We start from the raw sequence: 16549 nt of genomic DNA on the forward strand, positions 1-16549 counted from the left end.
ACAAGCGACGCTTTGGCCGAGTGGTTAAGGCGTGTGCCTGCTAAGTACATGGGGTTTCCCCGCGAGAGTTCGAATCTCTCAGGCGTCGCATAAATTTTTTGGCTTTGCTATTTACTTTCAGTCCACTTGCTCTTCAGCATATATAATAAATTGCTATTCTCACATTTGTAACGTATGCTAATATAACACTTCTCTATTTCTTTTAGAAGGCTTCCACTACATCATGACCGCTAAATGCAGCATTTTCTTATTTGAGGAAATGGTTGGATATTATTGATATTTGCCTCTTGTCAGGAGACCCCTTAAAACTGAATTACATTCACTTTGCTCGCTTAGGTGTGGCTGGTGGCTGGTGCTAGATCTGACCATGGGCCACCTGACCCGACACGTCCAAAAAAAATCCGACCCGACCAAGTGACGGATTGGATACGGGTCGAAATATTTTACTCAAAACTAAAAAAATTCGAACCAACCCGAAAATTACACACAAAATTGCGGGACAACTCGAACCCGATTCGACCCGACCATGTCATAAGCCGGGCATGTGCCAACATTTTTTGACCTGAATCCCGAAGTGACCCGACTCGAACCCGACCCGACCCGACAGATGATCGGTCTTAGCTGGTGCTGAATAGTTATGAAAGAACAGTACTGCTGGCTGGCTGGTAGCTGGTGCTGATTTGGTACGAGAGAAAAGCACTGCTGACTGATTGGTTAGCAAGCCAAGCGAACAGAGTTATTGATGTTCTAGAAGAGTCTAGAAACAAGCCGCTCAACTCAACATCCTGCGATACCAAAGGTTGGAGTTGTGTAAGTTCAAAGTCGAATGAAGTTCTAACGAAGTAATTTCAAAATTTTACGTCGTCAAATGCATCACATGTACGATCGTCGGCTGTTTCTTCGTCGCTCAATTTCGTCACACCCTCGAGCTCCAAGTGCAAACCCAAACAGAGAGAGAATGAAGAACCAAGAGCTCAATGAAACCTCGAAGCGGGAACCAAAGCACTCCAACTCGACATGAAAGTAGAGATCCGACAGTGATTATCGGGTCCCCTCCAAATCGACCGTACGAAACTCCTCCGTATGACCGTAAACTAGTGGTTCTCCGCAACAAGGTCTCCGGAGGCGAGAGGACCGACCAAATTGGCGTGGCTGCCTTGCAGTCACCGTTTACTTCGTATCTGTGGCAGAACCGCCTAAATTATCCCGGCTCAAGTGCGCAGGCCATCACTATAAAGGCAACTTTAGCTTAAACGCACTTCAAACGGAACAATTTTTGGTCTGTCGGGTAACGTCCCGATACAACCACCGATTCTCGGATCGAACAAGCATACCCCGCACGAAGGCGAGTCCAGAGATATTACAACCACAATTTTTACAACACAAGCATAATAAAGATTACAAACTGGCTCAAATGATTATTACAAAACCAACTTAAGTAAAACAGTTATACAAACCATAAGTGTAAAGCTTCAGGGTTTAAACAGCGGAAGATAAAACACGACGGCTACAACACGTCGCAAAAAGGATACCAGGCTAGCCCAAGCATGGTATCACTCGTCAAAGTCATTGCCGGTCGAAGACGTATCCCACTCTACGGACCAGCCAGGAGGCAACGAGCAAGGATAGGTTAAGCTAGCGATCTGATCCTCAAAAGTCATACCTAAAAAAGGGTTTCAACAGCAAGGCTGAGTATTCTAATACTCAGCAAGACTTAACCGTCAACGGGTATAAGTAGCCCACCTTAGCTAGACTATGCAAGGCTTTGTAAGGCTCTGGTTTACCTTTGCTGAAAAACAATAAAGAGTAGGTCCTTACTTTCAAGTTTTAGCTTTCAAGATTCTAGTAGATTAACCATTCTATGTAAGCAACTACTATCCAATCATGGTGGAACTTCTAAGCAAACATCAAGATTGATCATATTATTGTTGCTCTTATTACTCTGTGTGGCAGATCAATCAAGCAGTCTCATTTCATCGTGAGAGGCGGACGATTCTGAATCGAAATTCAACCTTGCAAGGAAAACCTAACACACACGTTTGGAACACCGTCGGGTCGTTTCCAAACAACCGTTTGCCTTTCTTTCCGGCTCGTGGATATGAACACTCTCCCCGACTACAGGGCTCCAAGGTCCACCCGTGCCCGGTCCACCCTTGTCCCTAGAAGTCGTAGTGTTGCGCAACATAAAATAAAACCTATCTCTAAGAGAGAGTGTCAGGTATATCCACTCCTCGGTCCAATCGGCTACTAGGCTTGCCGCGTACCATATTTACGGCATGTGGCTAGTACTTTCAAAAACTTAACCGGCACTACCACACACCGCGACCTTAGCAAGTTCATCAACACAGACGGGGTCTCACATAAGGTCATGATATTGAACACAACCCCGTCCGTCGTCCTTATATTGATAACAGAAAGTAAACAAGCAATTCCTATAAAGCTCGCGAGTGACAGGCAATCACTCGACTTTTACCGGTCCTATAAGCTTAGCAAGTAGTTGAACTCAGGTCTAGTGTTCAGTACATAGGTTCCTAGGATCATGCATCTAGGGTTTCAATTCAAATCCTATGAACTGTAAATGCACAAGTAAATAACAGTAGTGATAATAATTTGAAGTATAGGTTATGTCCGGGGCTTGCCTTCTCGGTAGTTGCTAACTATTTCAGCTCTAGGCTCTTCCGAACTTTGGTCCGGGGCTTCAGTTAGTACGGCGGTGTTCGCTTGAGCTTCGAGATCACCTCCGTCAGACTCCGGAATCAGCTCGTACGTCCCGTCTGACAAAGTAGTCGTATCTATATGTAATGCAAGAACAACACTATAAACACACATGGGCAATCGTTTATAGAGTAGTTAAATAACAAATTTAACTACACAAGGCATCATGATCAATAGCACAAGCAAGTTATACTAACTTCATTAACAAGTGGGGGTGGTTTCTTATAACAAGCAAGTCATGGATTGCTAATAAATCAACAACTCAAAGCACAAATAGAAATAAATTCTGCAAAAATTACACTAAACAGAACCTGAACAAAGTAATCTACCCTGTAAAAATCATGCCAAGACATGTAGCCAATTAATCACAACAATTCTTTCATTCAGATAACACCTAGAGAAAGATTGAATTACACAGACTAAAATATAGCAAAGTAGATGCTCAAAATTTAACAGGAGATCTACACAGTGATGATATAGCTACTGTGAATTTTTCATGATTTTACCTACACATAATTAATTATGAGAAAATAAACAAAACAGACATTAGATTAGAAATATTTATTTTTAGCTCCTGTTCTAGCCATGAACTGAGGCTCAACTTTCCTGGACAAGCTAAACTACTCAAGAAGAACATACAGAAATATTTTCATAATTTATTACGAACATAGACTATTTACCATAATTAAAGTCTATTAAACAAGGATTAAAACAAAAGAATAGCTACACCAGAGAACTGATCATGAAATTTTTATAGAAAAACTAGTGTAATATGAGTAAACTACCACAAAAATTTCATAGCAATACAAGCTTTCAAGCATCAGATAAGAAAAAGATTAAAGAACAAGTATTTATATACCTAGTAACACAAATCAAAATCTACAGAAAAAACTTGCAACTAAAGTCTAACATATTATGGTTCTACTACATAGAGCTCTTCAAGAGGATTCCAAAACATCAAGATTTTCTATTTTACGAATTTTCTACGAATTGATAATGAATTTCAAAGTTCACTGAAAATCATAGCAAAGAAGTCCCTAAGGCACTATTCATATGTGTCTAGGCCTATTCAAATAACCCCCCGGGTTCTCTGGAATTTCAAACCCGAGGTCCTCGGGTCGGTCAGAGGGGGAGCGCGGGTTTGACCGGCGGTTTCCCGGCGAGGGGCTCACCGGCGGCGAGGGTAGAGGGGTGTGGGAGCTTCACGGGTTCAAGGCGCACCACTGGGTGGTCTTGGGGTGCGGGGAGAGGCTCGGAGGCGGCGGCTCGGCGGCGGAGGCAAGCGACGGCGGGGTAGCTCCGGCGAGGGTTGGGCGAGGGGAAGTGGCCTGGGAGCTGCGCGGGGTCGAGGCGGACCTAGTGGCGGGGTCAATTGAGGGCGGGGGAGTGCGGAGGAGGGGGTTCGACGGCGAGCAGCGGCGACGGAGCTCGACTACGGTGGCGGAGCTCGAGGGCGAGGGGGTTCCGGTGGAAATTAATCGACGGGAAGCCACCAGGAAGGTGTGCGAGGGTGAGGCGGAGCTGTTGGAGTGCTCAGCGTGAGCGGAGCGGCTCTGGGGAGGCGGGTCGACAGCGAGATGAGCTCGCCAGCGTTTCGAGCGGGGCGGCGGCGGCGTTCTGCGGTGTGGGGTTAGGGAACTGGCGAAAAGAAGAGAGGAATAGCGCGCGGGGCTTCTTGTAGTGCTCAGGCGCGCGAAAGATCGAGAGCTGGGCCTCTGGTTTGGGCTCTCCACGGCGGCGGCGAGGTGGCGGCCGGCGGGGGTCTCTGAGCGCGTGGCACGGGAGGGAGAGGGCCAGCGCGAAGCCAAGGAGCGGTGGAGGAGGCTCTGGGGCGACGCGTGGGCGCCAGCGCGATGGAAACAAGGCGGCCCGGAAGCCTCTCCACGGCGCCGGCGTCGGTGCCGTCGGTGGGCGGCGGCGAGAACAGAGCAGGGGGTGGAAGAAAGGGGATAAGGGCCATTTTGCAATTTCAGAAATTTCCAGGGACTAGTCTGTAAACAAGTAATAACTTTTAAACTAAAATTCAAATGGAAAAGTGCCCAACATGAAAGTTGTTCAACTTTTCAAAATCTACAACTTTGATGTTGTGCAAAAATTTATTTGACCAAAGATTCAAGAGCTAAAATTAAAAACATTGAAGGGATTTTGAATTCCATGGAACTTTGTCTTTTTCAATGCAAAATCACTTTAAACTTACACTTAAAAGCAAGTTTTGCTGCCCAGCATTAAATGCACTGAATTTTACAAAAACACCCTCCACAAAAGTTATAATTACTCAAGCTACTCAACATAACTATAGAAAGGACCTTGCATAAAATTATAATTACACATATAACCTTTATATTTACAAAAAGATCCTTTTTCAAGCAATTCAAGCATATGATGCATAATTTGGTTCTAATTACCCTAAATTGGCTATTTAAAACCCTGGACCGTTACAGTATCGTTAGATGTTGATCCGGTGAAATTCGAAGGAGTTGATTTGTACTTGATACATTCCCTAATTAGAAAGAGACATTTAGTTTTTGCGCCCTTGGACTCTGTAGCTTTCACAATTGGCCCATAAACTATCAATATTGGAGAACTTTACCCACTAAACCATTCTCGTATGGTTCTAGGGCCTATTTTTGGAAGGCGCAACCCAATGGGCTGAGAATTCATCAAAATGCATCGGGCCGAACAAGTGAGTGGGCCAGAATTTGTTATGTCCTCCACACTGATACTACAGTGCTGCTACCGGAACGTCAAACTCAAAACTGTGCTTCAGAAGACGTTCTGTGACAAAAGCAGGCGTCATGTTTCTGACTCTTGCTGTTTTCAGTATTCTGGGCCTGAATGAAACACACGAAAGTGCGAGATGCAGCCAAAGGAAAAGCTTTCTCATAGAAAGAAAAAACAAAGGAAAAGCTACGCAGCTTGTGGAGTTTCTCCGATAATTACCTGGTTTCCTTCTCTGGCCGAGAATTACAAAAGAGAGCGTATGACACTATGGCAGCACCACGTCGGCCAACCTGCCTACTTTGATACACGAAGCACTTTCTCCATATCTTACTATTAGTATTTAAGCCTCCACGTGAAAATCTAAAATCCCAGATGGGCACTTGAAAAAATAGAGAAATTTAAGAAATTCTCATAAAAAAATTAGAAACATTCAGCCATCAAACCGACAATTCTAATCATAGTCATTGGATCTGTTATCTTTTCTAATAAATTACCCACCTATATTAGTATAAAAATAGATTAAAGTAACCCCTAAACATGTACCCACCTCTGCTATTATAAAAAAATTCTAAATTAACCCTCTAATCTTCATATAAATTACCACCTATACCATTATAAAAATAACCGCCCTAATTTTGCATATAAATTATTTAATTATATTATTATTAAAATTAAAAGTAACCCCTAAATCTAAAAATAAAATGCACCAATATATATAGAATTCTAAATTTATATTTCTATCATTATTGATATATTATTTTGTTATTGCTATATAAAAATGCGATCCACGATATGTGTCACCATTTATTCATGTTTGATGAATGAGATGAGAATACCAATTCACCAACAAATAGTTCAATTAAATATATATTAAACAAACATGGAGGTGTTATGCAAACTGAAATCTATTGCAATTTAATTATATTATTATTAGAATTAAAAGTAACCTCTAAATCTAAAATTAAAGTGCACCAATATATATAGAATTCTAAATTACTATTTATATCATTATTGACATATTATTTTTGTTATTGTTTATATAAAAATGTGATCCACGATATGTGTCATCATTTATTCATGTATGATGAATGAGATAAGAATACCAATTCAACCACAAATAGTTCAATTAAATATATACTAAACAAACATGGAGGTGTTATGCAAACTGAAATCTATTGCAATTAGATAATGATAAATATGTATTTTAGAGTATGTATTATGATATTTAATAGATGAAAAAGGGAGTGAGATAGATAACTATAATTATTAGCTATGAACCTTAGTTTTATATCAATTTTAATTAGCCTGTGCTGGAGCAACGTTGATATATATAGGCTAGTGCCATAATAATAATATCGGATGAAATGAAGGGAAAGAGGCAGATAACTAATAAACTGTGAAAAGTAATAGCAAGGTATAACAAAAAAGAAGGTTAACCGGCCCAGTGTGATACTACATGCCATAGGTGAACATGTGTCATGCTGATGTTAACGTGAGCGTAAGCCTGGAACCGTGTGATCATCCTCCTCCGGAGGACGGCGGCGGCGCCGTTTCACATCACATACTCGTAGTTGACGAGTTGAGCTGCCGGCGCTGGTCCTCGTTGCTTGCTTGCGGCTATCTTTTATGTGCAGTTGAGTCGACTCCTGACGAAGTCTGAATTTCTGATGAGATCACGGGGCGAGGTTGAGAGGTCGCCGGCGACGGACCGGGCTGCTGCGCACCAGAGATCCATGGCCCATCGTCGTCAACACCCCCTGCCTTTTAGGGGAGAGGACACGGATCCTCAGGAGATTTGGCTCGCGTCATCCACGCGTCGATCTTCCAATGATCACGTTTCCTGCAAGCTGGGTGTTCGTTCGCCTCGAGTTGTCAACTGCAGAGTTCATATTAACCTCCGCCGGGCCCGTGCTGCGGGTTCGCGGTGGAGTGGAAGGCTCCGTGCGTTTTCAAGGTCGACTACCTCTAAGAGGGTAAGAGTTGCGTCATCCTTTAAGAACTTGATAAGAACGGGAGTGTCAACGGATCCTCAAGTTCAACGCTCTAACCGTATGCATAAGTTTATTATTGTACGCGTAGCGGCAGGTCTCTCGCTCTCGCTGGATAGTGTCACTGAATTTCTTTGGCGCGTGCCACTCGTGCGTGCTGACACGACCAATGCAACCTGCACTCGTTGATCAAGGTTATCCTAGATGCAGAGGCACCTTCTTTTTTTGCCCCCATTTGAATATTTGATTTGCCGGGTGATCACAGAACAGTCAATTCGTAAAGGTGAGTGTGCACACGGAAAAACATCGGCCGGCCTGCCTTCTTTTTCAGGTGCAGTAGTTTTCTGCTTCTTGTTGTTATTGTTTCCCTCGGCTCCTTGCTGCTTGTCAGGTTCTGGTCGCTCGGAAATTCTAGAGCCCCACTTGGTCCACTGGGCTCACACCTCGTGTCCCTTCGCTGACAGCGGCACCCCTCCTCTTATCCATGGCGACTTCCATTTGTTCATACGCAGGTTTCTCTTCTCTCTTTTCATTTCCAGCTCGTGATAAACTAAAGAAATGAGCCTCGGGCACTTCTCCCGCGCGACCTTCTCGATGTTAAAGAGATGCAGGCATGCAGCAAAGCAAGTTACCTGAAAAGATATTTCACTGTTGCCCTGCAGCGAGAGCCACAGGACGTACCTTTCCTGTCTGACCGACCGCTCAGCAGGTTGAATTTCTGAGAGGTTTTGCTTCGGATGTTGGCTAGCTCCAATGCTCTCTCTCGATCTAACTAGTGCCTTTTAGTTGATTCCCCGGCCCCTGGAAGAGTCGGCTACCTCACGACTTTGCATTGCCCCCCAAAAATGACGCCCCTTTCTGCCATTTTAATGTTCCCACATTTGCCTCGCCCTCTTTCATGAAAAAGAGACAAAAGCCACGGCCTACGGTGTTGATGTGTGTTGTACGTCCTGCAGAGCGTGCAAAATACGAGCATACATCCACGTCAGCAAAGCGCGCACAGCAAAGTTCGAAAGTGATACGCTTGCCGATTTGTGTTCATTTGGAGTCCGTTCCATTTGAGTTGTAACTGAACACTGCACTAATTTCTTTTTCGTCTTAATACAATGATATGCTACGCGCGTATTCGAGAAAAAAAAGTTCGAAAGTGAGCGTCCACATCGCTATGGGTGTTCGTATATGCAATAATGAAATGCTGCCGGCATATTTTTGTGCGAGTGGGAAGCTGCCTAAAAGTTCCTGTTTTTTTTTCCTCTCCCTATCGTCTCTCCGTCTCTGTGCTAAGGACCATATTATCAGTGGCTAGTTAAGCTGTGGGCCTCTTGGGTTGAGTTGTATCCGGCTATGGGCCGCCTTATTTCGCTTTGGGCCGTGAGCTCGTGTAATGAGCGGATGACTCTGAACAATATAACCGCCGCACGGCAGCTGTCGTCGGCAGGAAGGGCATAACCGAAATCCCTCTCAATCTGTCTCTGTTCTTCCCCAACCCCCGTTCTTCTTGCTGCTATCCTTTCCCCATTCTGATTCTCCTCAAATCTATGAGTTCTGTCGATTGATTTAGGCAGGACCTTAACAACTGGTATCAAGAGCCAATCCCCCACAGTTTCCACCATTTTTTTTCAATTCGGCGAGTTCTGACGACCTGGCGCCGCGCAAGGCCAGTAAATTCGAGACGCTGATGACCGCCACCATGGATGACCTCTCGGCGAAGATCAACGGGTTCGAGTCCCTGATGAACCAGATGCTGGACAAGCTGACAGGTCTCGAGGCCTGGAAGTCCACCGCGGAGGAGGCCTCGGATCGACTCCTCAACCAGGCGGAGCGCATGGCGTTGCGACTCCAGCGGCTCGAGCAGCTCGAGGCGCAAGCGCCGCCACCACCGCCGCCGCCTCCCCCGTTCCAGCAACCTCGCCCGTCGACGGCTCCGCCCCCGCCACCATCCCGTTGGCCGGACCCGTTCGACCTCAACACAGCTCCTCAGCAGGAGACGCGCCCATCTGCGTCGTCCTCGGAGCGGCCCAGCGGGCACCATGTTGCGCCTTCACACCGGGATGCTGGCGGAGGGATTCTTGGATCCCATCCGCCACACCCGGTCACGGGTATGTTCCCTGACCTCAATCCATCGGATTCGGATTTCCGCAGCCATCCTTCATCCACTTCTGTTCGTGCGCCGCACTTACCTAAGTTGGAGTTTCCTAAATTCGATGGTGATAACCCTCGCCTCTGGCGTGATCATTGCAACATGTATTTCGAGGTCTACTCGGTGACTCCGGACCTGAAGACCCGATTCGCGGCTCTGAACTTCAAGGGTGTAGCGGCAACCTGGTTGCAGACGTTCGAGCGACGCGGGCGTGTCACAGATTGGGACACATTCTGTTCTGCCGTGTTCGACCGCTTTGACAAGAATCAGTACCAGCTCCAGCTTCGGCAACTCGATGCCCTCAAGCAAACCGGGTCAGTATCTGAGTACTTGGAGCGCTTTGAGCAATTATCACACGGGGTGCTGTTGTACAACACACATTATGACGACACATACTTTGTCACCCGGTTCTTGGGAGGTTTGTCTGAAGAGATCCGGTCAGTTATAGCTCTGCACCGCCCCAAGGATGTACAAACAGCTAGTGCCCTGGCTTTATTGCAAGAAGAAGAATTAGAACTCAGAAAGAAGAATGGCTCCAGGGAGTTTGCAAAGGCCAATTATCGCCCTCCAGTGCAGGTTGATAAGTTCAAACCAATGGCTCCTGACAAAACTGCCTCCTCAAAAAGCAAGCCTGACAAGAGTGACTTAGATGAAAAGTGGAAATCTCTTATGGCCTTCAGAAGGAAAAATGGATTATGCTACAAGTGTGGAGAGAAATGGGGTCACAATCATAAATGTCCCCAACAAGTGTCTCTGCATGTTATAGAGGAATTGTGGGATGCCCTTGAACACTCTGACGAAGGTGATACCATAGACAGTGATGATGAGCCTGAATTGGAAGCTGTGCTTGCAGTGGACACCACTCTGGATCAGTCAGTAACTAAGAGGAGAACCATGAAGTTAAAAGGCAATGTGGGTAATCAAGAAGTGCTGATCTTGATTGACTCAGGTAGTGTTGGAACATTTGTCAGTGAACACCTGGCAGACAAACTGCAAATGCCAACAAGCTGCTGTCCTCCAACAAAATTTATTGCTGCTGATGGGAGCCCCATGGCCTGCACCAGAAGGATACCGAAATTACAGTGGGGAGTTCAGGGACACCTGTTTCTGTCTGATGCTGGTATCCTTCCACTGCAATGTTATGATATGATTGTGGGCGAGGATTGGTTGGAAGAATGCAGTCCAATGTGGGTTCACTGGAAAAAGAAGGTGATGAAGTTCACTTATCTGGGTAAAAGGATAACTCTGTTTGGTGTTCAACCTGAAACGACAAAGTGTGATGCCATCAGTGCAAGGAAACTAAAAGGATTGATCAGGAGGGGAGCTATCTCACACTATATTCAGATGAAAGTTGTACCTGCCAGTTCCACAATTCAAAATCAGGATAGAGCTGTTCAGTCTGTGCAAATGTCTGATCTAACTCATGATAATCCAGAAGTGCAACAGGTGCTATCTCAGTATGCTCACCTATTCCAGGAACCAACTACACTGCCTCCAGCAAGAAATTGTGACCACAATATCAGCCTCATCCCAGGAGCCCAACCAGTCAATGTCAGACCATATAGGTATGCCCCCTTTCAGAAATCAGAAATTGAGAAACAACTGTCTGAGATGCTAAAGAATGGAGTTATCAGACATAGTTCTAGTCCATATGCCTCTCCTGTTTTGTTGGTCAAGAAAAAAGATGGGACCTGGAGATTTTGTGTGGATTATAGGCACCTGAACAGCATAACAGTTAAGAACAAGCACCCTCTACCAGTGGTGGATGAATTGATTGATGAATTAGCTGGTGCTAAGTGGTTTTCCAAATTAGACTTCAGGTCAGGTTATCATCAAATCAGGATTGTGAAGGGAGATGAGCACAAAACTGCCTTCAAAACTCATAGTGGACTGTATGAGTTTCTTGTCATGCCATTTGGGCTCACTAATGCCCCAGCTACATTTCAAAGTGTGATGAACAACATCTTTGCTCCTCTGCTCAGACATGGAGTTCTGGTTTTCATGGACGACATCCTGATCTATTCTGCAACCTTGGAAGATCATGTTCAGTTACTTGCTCAGGTGTTTAGCATCATCCAGCAGCACAAGTTTCTGATCAAGTTGTCCAAATGTTCCTTTGCTCAGAACCAAATAGAATATTTGGGTCACTGTATCTCAGCACAAGGAGTGGCCACTGAATCCTCTAAAATAACAGCTGTGCAACAATGGCCTGTACCAACAAACCTTAAAGAACTAAGAGGATTTCTGGGTCTGACCGGGTATTACAGAAAGTTCATAAGGCATTATGGTATGATCAGTAGACCCTTGACACAGCTGCTAACAAAGGGAACACCATTTGTGTGGACTCCAATTACTGAAGAGGCCTTTCAAGTGCTCAAGAAAGCTATGGTTGAGGCACCAGTCTTAGCTATTCCAGATTTCAGCAAGATCTTCACTCTGGAAACTGATGCATGTGATTATGGATTGGGTGCTGTACTGATGCAAGAAAATCACCCTGTGGCTTATCTTAGCAAACCTTTATGTCCCAAGAATCAAGCATTGTCAACATATGAGAAGGAGTGCATGGCCATCCTTATGGCAGTGGAAAAATGGAGACCCTATTTACAACATAAGGAATTTATTATCAAGACTGATCACAAAAGCCTCCTCTATTTGACTGAACAAAGAGTCCACACAAAGCTGCAACATAAAGCTCTCTTGAAATTGATGGACTTGCAGTATAAAATAGTTTACAAACAAGGTGCCACCAATATGGCTGCTGATGCCCTGTCTCGACGCCCAACACAGAATGGTATTATGGCTGTGTCTTCATGCTCACCTGCTTGGATGGATAATTTGCTACAAGGCTATGAGGATCATGAGGAGGATAAGCAACTGTTAGCCGAGTTAGCTGTGACTTCTCCTAACAGCAAGGGTTTCTCATTATCAGGAGGCATAATCAGATTCAAAGGTCGAGTATGGCTGGGGCACAACAAATTGGCTCATCAACATGTATTGCAAGCATTCCATAGCAGTGGCATTGGAGGTCACTCAGGATTTCATGCAACATATCACAGAATTAAGGCATTGTTTGCCTGGCCCAAGATGAAGGACTACATCAGAACATTCATTCAGCAATGTGATGTGTGTCAGCAAGCAAAGGTGGAACATGTTAAAACCCCAGGTCTGCTTCAGCCATTGCCAGTGCCCTCCACACCATGGACTGTGGTAAGCTTGGATTTCATAGAAGGACTGCCCATCTCCTACAAATATGATGTTATCATGGTAGTTGTGGACAAGTTTACCAAGTATGGTCACTTCATTGCACTCTCCCATCCCTTCACAGCATTGCAAGTTGCACAGGCATATATGAACAATGTGTATAAACTGCATGGGCTGCCACAATCAATTATCTCTGACAGAGACAGGATCTTCACAAGCAAAGTGTGGCAAGAATTGTTCAAACTATCTGACACTCAGCTGCTGATGAGTTCATCGTATCACCCACAAACCGATGGTCAGACAGAAAGACTTAATCAGTGCCTTGAAGCCTTTCTGAGATGCACAGTCCATTCTTGTCCTAAACAGTGGTTTAAGTGGTTGTCAGTTGCTGAATATTGGTACAATACATCCTACCATTCAGCATTACAGAACACTCCATTCGAGGTTCTTTATGGACATCCTCCCAGGCATTTTGGCATTAGTAACTTGCAGGCGTGTTCTGTTCCTGAACTGGAACAATGGCTGACTGAGAGAGATTTGTTGACTAAAGTGGTTCAGCAACAACTGATAAGAGCACAGCAAAGGATGAAAGCACAGGCCGACAAGGGGCGTTCTGAGCGGGAGTTCGCTATGGGCGACATGGTGTACCTGAAATTGCAACCTTACATCCAGTCCTCAGTGGCAAGCAGACTGAATCAAAAACTTGCATTCAGGTTCTTTGGACCGTTTCAGGTATTGCAGCGCATTGGCAAGGTGGCATACAAACTAGACTTGCCAAGCGACTCCAAGATTCACCCAGTGGTGCATGTTTCACAATTGAAGAAGCACATTGCTCCTCACCTTCAGGTTAGTTCAGACCTGACTGTTATCCCTGATGCTGACTCTCCACAAGCTGTGCCTATAGCTGTGTTGGATTCAAGACTGGTGCATCATGGATCGTCTACTGCTACGCAACTACTGATCCAATGGTCCGGTCTTCCTTCGACTCTGGCGACCTGGGAGGAACGCCAAGATTTCAGGCGCCGTTATCCAGCTGCTTCAGCTTGCGGTCAAGCTGATTCTCGTGGGGGAGATAGTGCTAAGGACCATATTATCAGTGGCTAGTTAAGCTGTGGGCCTCTTGGGTTGAGTTGTATCCGGCTATGGGCCGCCTTATTTCGCTTTGGGCCGTGAGCTCGTGTAATGAGCGGATGACTCTGAACAATATAACCGCCGCACGGCAGCTGTCGTCGGCAGGAAGGGCATAACCGAAATCCCTCTCAATCTGTCTCTGTTCTTCCCCAACCCCCGTTCTTCTTGCTGCTAGCCTTTCCCCATTCTGATTCTCCTCAAATCTATGAGTTCTGTCGATTGATTTAGGCAGGACCTTAACACTCTGCTGACTCGAATCAATGTCTCGAAGTTTCAGGGTTTGTGTAGTTCATTGCAACGTAACTCAAAACTCCTGGGATTGACACCTCCGTTCTTTGGGAAAAGATGAAAAGTAATAAAACTACTCTAGCAACATCAGTACAGATCTTGGATTCAGAACTGTCTTTCCTTTTCAGAATTGTCTTGAATATCGGTGCTTCAAGTGCAGTCTATTTGCAGAGAGCACACACTGCTGAAGCAAGGTGCTTGCTTGTGGTCCAAAATTAGTATTAAAAAACCGGGGGAAGATATGATCTCTCGATGGGAATACTGACAATGACAAAGACGAACTCTAGTCAATTCAGCAACTTAATTTGGAAACTTCTCTGGTAGATATTTCCACGAACGTGTATTGGCAATTGACCGATTAAAAATTTACGTCCCACAAATAAGCAGTGCTCTCTAACCGATCTGTGTGAAATAATGGGAATCAGGATAGCTTTTGCCACACTATTTCTTCCTTCTCCCTCTCTCCTAAACCATGCATCTTAACTCCAGTGAGCACTAGTCTTCTTGGACATCGACCTATGCTGCATCACTATCTGCCATAAAAACTGAATCACCAGCATGCCCAACGATCACACACGATAGTATTGTCTAGAGAAAAAGGGTGACGGGCTGACGGTATAGTCAGAGGCGGCGGTTCTGTGACGGCGGCGAAGGGTAAACCGATGATTGAAGCATGAAAGGCAAGTCGTTAGTTTTGTGCACACAAGTCCAAATGGCAGGCAAGTTGGTAGTTTCCTGGCCATGTTGATATTTTTGTTTTGTACTACCTGAACAAGATAGAGCCTATCCGATCCGCTCCTCCACTGTAGGCATACAGCACAATGGACAACTGAAACGGAGACCTTGAAGGCTTGAACGGCAAGTACAGCTCATTAATTTTTGGATTAGTCTAAGTGAAAGAAAAGTTGCGCGTGACTAGGCTTGGTGTTTCCTCATGGGTTCATATACGTTATTATCGTGCCTACTGCCTACGCGGGGGGGGGGGGGGGGGGGTGAGGGGCACAAGAAAGATCAGCATGGAAGCAGAAGGGTGGTTGACTTTAAATCGCAGCAAAGATTTTCAAGCGCTTGCTTCTAGCCGGCAAATTGTGACAAAAGTACATTAGTTTGGTGGCTTGGTGCTGATCAGCAGGCATGTATAACATCACTGACGACATTATTGGTGTGTTCCAATCTATTATCTTATTATTTGGCCAACAAACGGAGCCTCCACTTTCGCTCTCAAGACCTAAAAATTCACACGTTAATCGAAGAAAAATAAAAATTACCCACCACTGCCATTATGATAAAATTAGTCTAAAATACCCCTATGCCTAATTAAAAATCACCCACCAATGTCATTATGAAAAATTAAATATAAAATACCATTTAGCTATGTATCAGTCACAAACATATACTATTAATAAAAACTAAAGCTAACAACAATCAATCAAAATAAAATGAAAATAAAAATAATTGTATGCATAATATTACTAAAGCTCAACAAATCAAATTGTTATTTTAGGTAGATCATATTTGAATTGTTTTAACCAACAATAAGACATAATTTATGATAATGAACAGGGTGATGTATGATAAAAAAATAGTATAATTTTTAAGTAAGGATACAATGACATGCAATTTTTTGAATTTTCAATACTAGCCGCGCAAATGCACGGGCTATACGTCTAGTTTAACAAATAAACTCGTATTAAATGATACGAAAGTCAACATCTTCCTTCCATTCTCCCTGCACATTCTTTTGTCCATTATATGCTAATAGATATAGCTATAGCTTGCATTGCTTCCATAGGGGAATATAAGTAGACCAATTAAATTTAAGCATAAGGATTTTGGGGTATCATATGATGAGCGCGTACATGCGTACGTACATGTTCCTCCTGTGTTTTTTGGGGGTTTATTTGAAGAAAACTGTTGTCTAGAATATCATGTGTGGTTAGAGCATTTCCAGCAATAACTCCCAAATCACAACCCTCATATAGCTTTTGGGGGCTAGTCTCCATCTTGTACCCTCCAAATAATACATCCAACTGTACAGAAGCCCTCGTATTTGAGCCTTCATCCAAGTCTAGAGGGGCTGGTGAGTGGGGCCCACGGATGGAGGGCTCCCTAGAGACCCTCCAGGCCTGGGGGTGGAGGGGGAGATTTGAAGGCCTCCCTAGTTTAGGGACTCAAGTAGAGGGTCTGCTGGAGTTGTTTTTCTTGATTTCACCCTTCAAATTTGAAGTAGGGGTTTTGATCATAGAGGGTCTGCTGGAGTTGCTCTTAGCATACATAAGTGAGATCACTCAAGATAGTCTTTGAGCTGTGGTCGCACCTACCAGAGCGCAGCGCTTGCTCTATTGCTGTTCCAACGCAGACAGAA

General features: G+C 44.6%; 1 non-coding gene across 1 annotated transcript; it reads left to right on the forward strand.

The window, feature by feature from the left end:
- The first annotated feature begins 6 nt into the window (after positions 1-6).
- Positions 7-88, forward strand: TRNAS-GCU. Its single transcript has one exon. It is a non-coding gene; the product is annotated as a tRNA-Ser (tRNA).
- Positions 89-16549: the final 16461 nt, after the last annotated feature.

Source organism: Panicum virgatum, chromosome 9N (genome assembly GCF_016808335.1).
Source record: "Panicum virgatum strain AP13 chromosome 9N, P.virgatum_v5, whole genome shotgun sequence".
Classification (NCBI taxonomy): Eukaryota; Viridiplantae; Streptophyta; class Magnoliopsida; order Poales; family Poaceae; genus Panicum; species Panicum virgatum.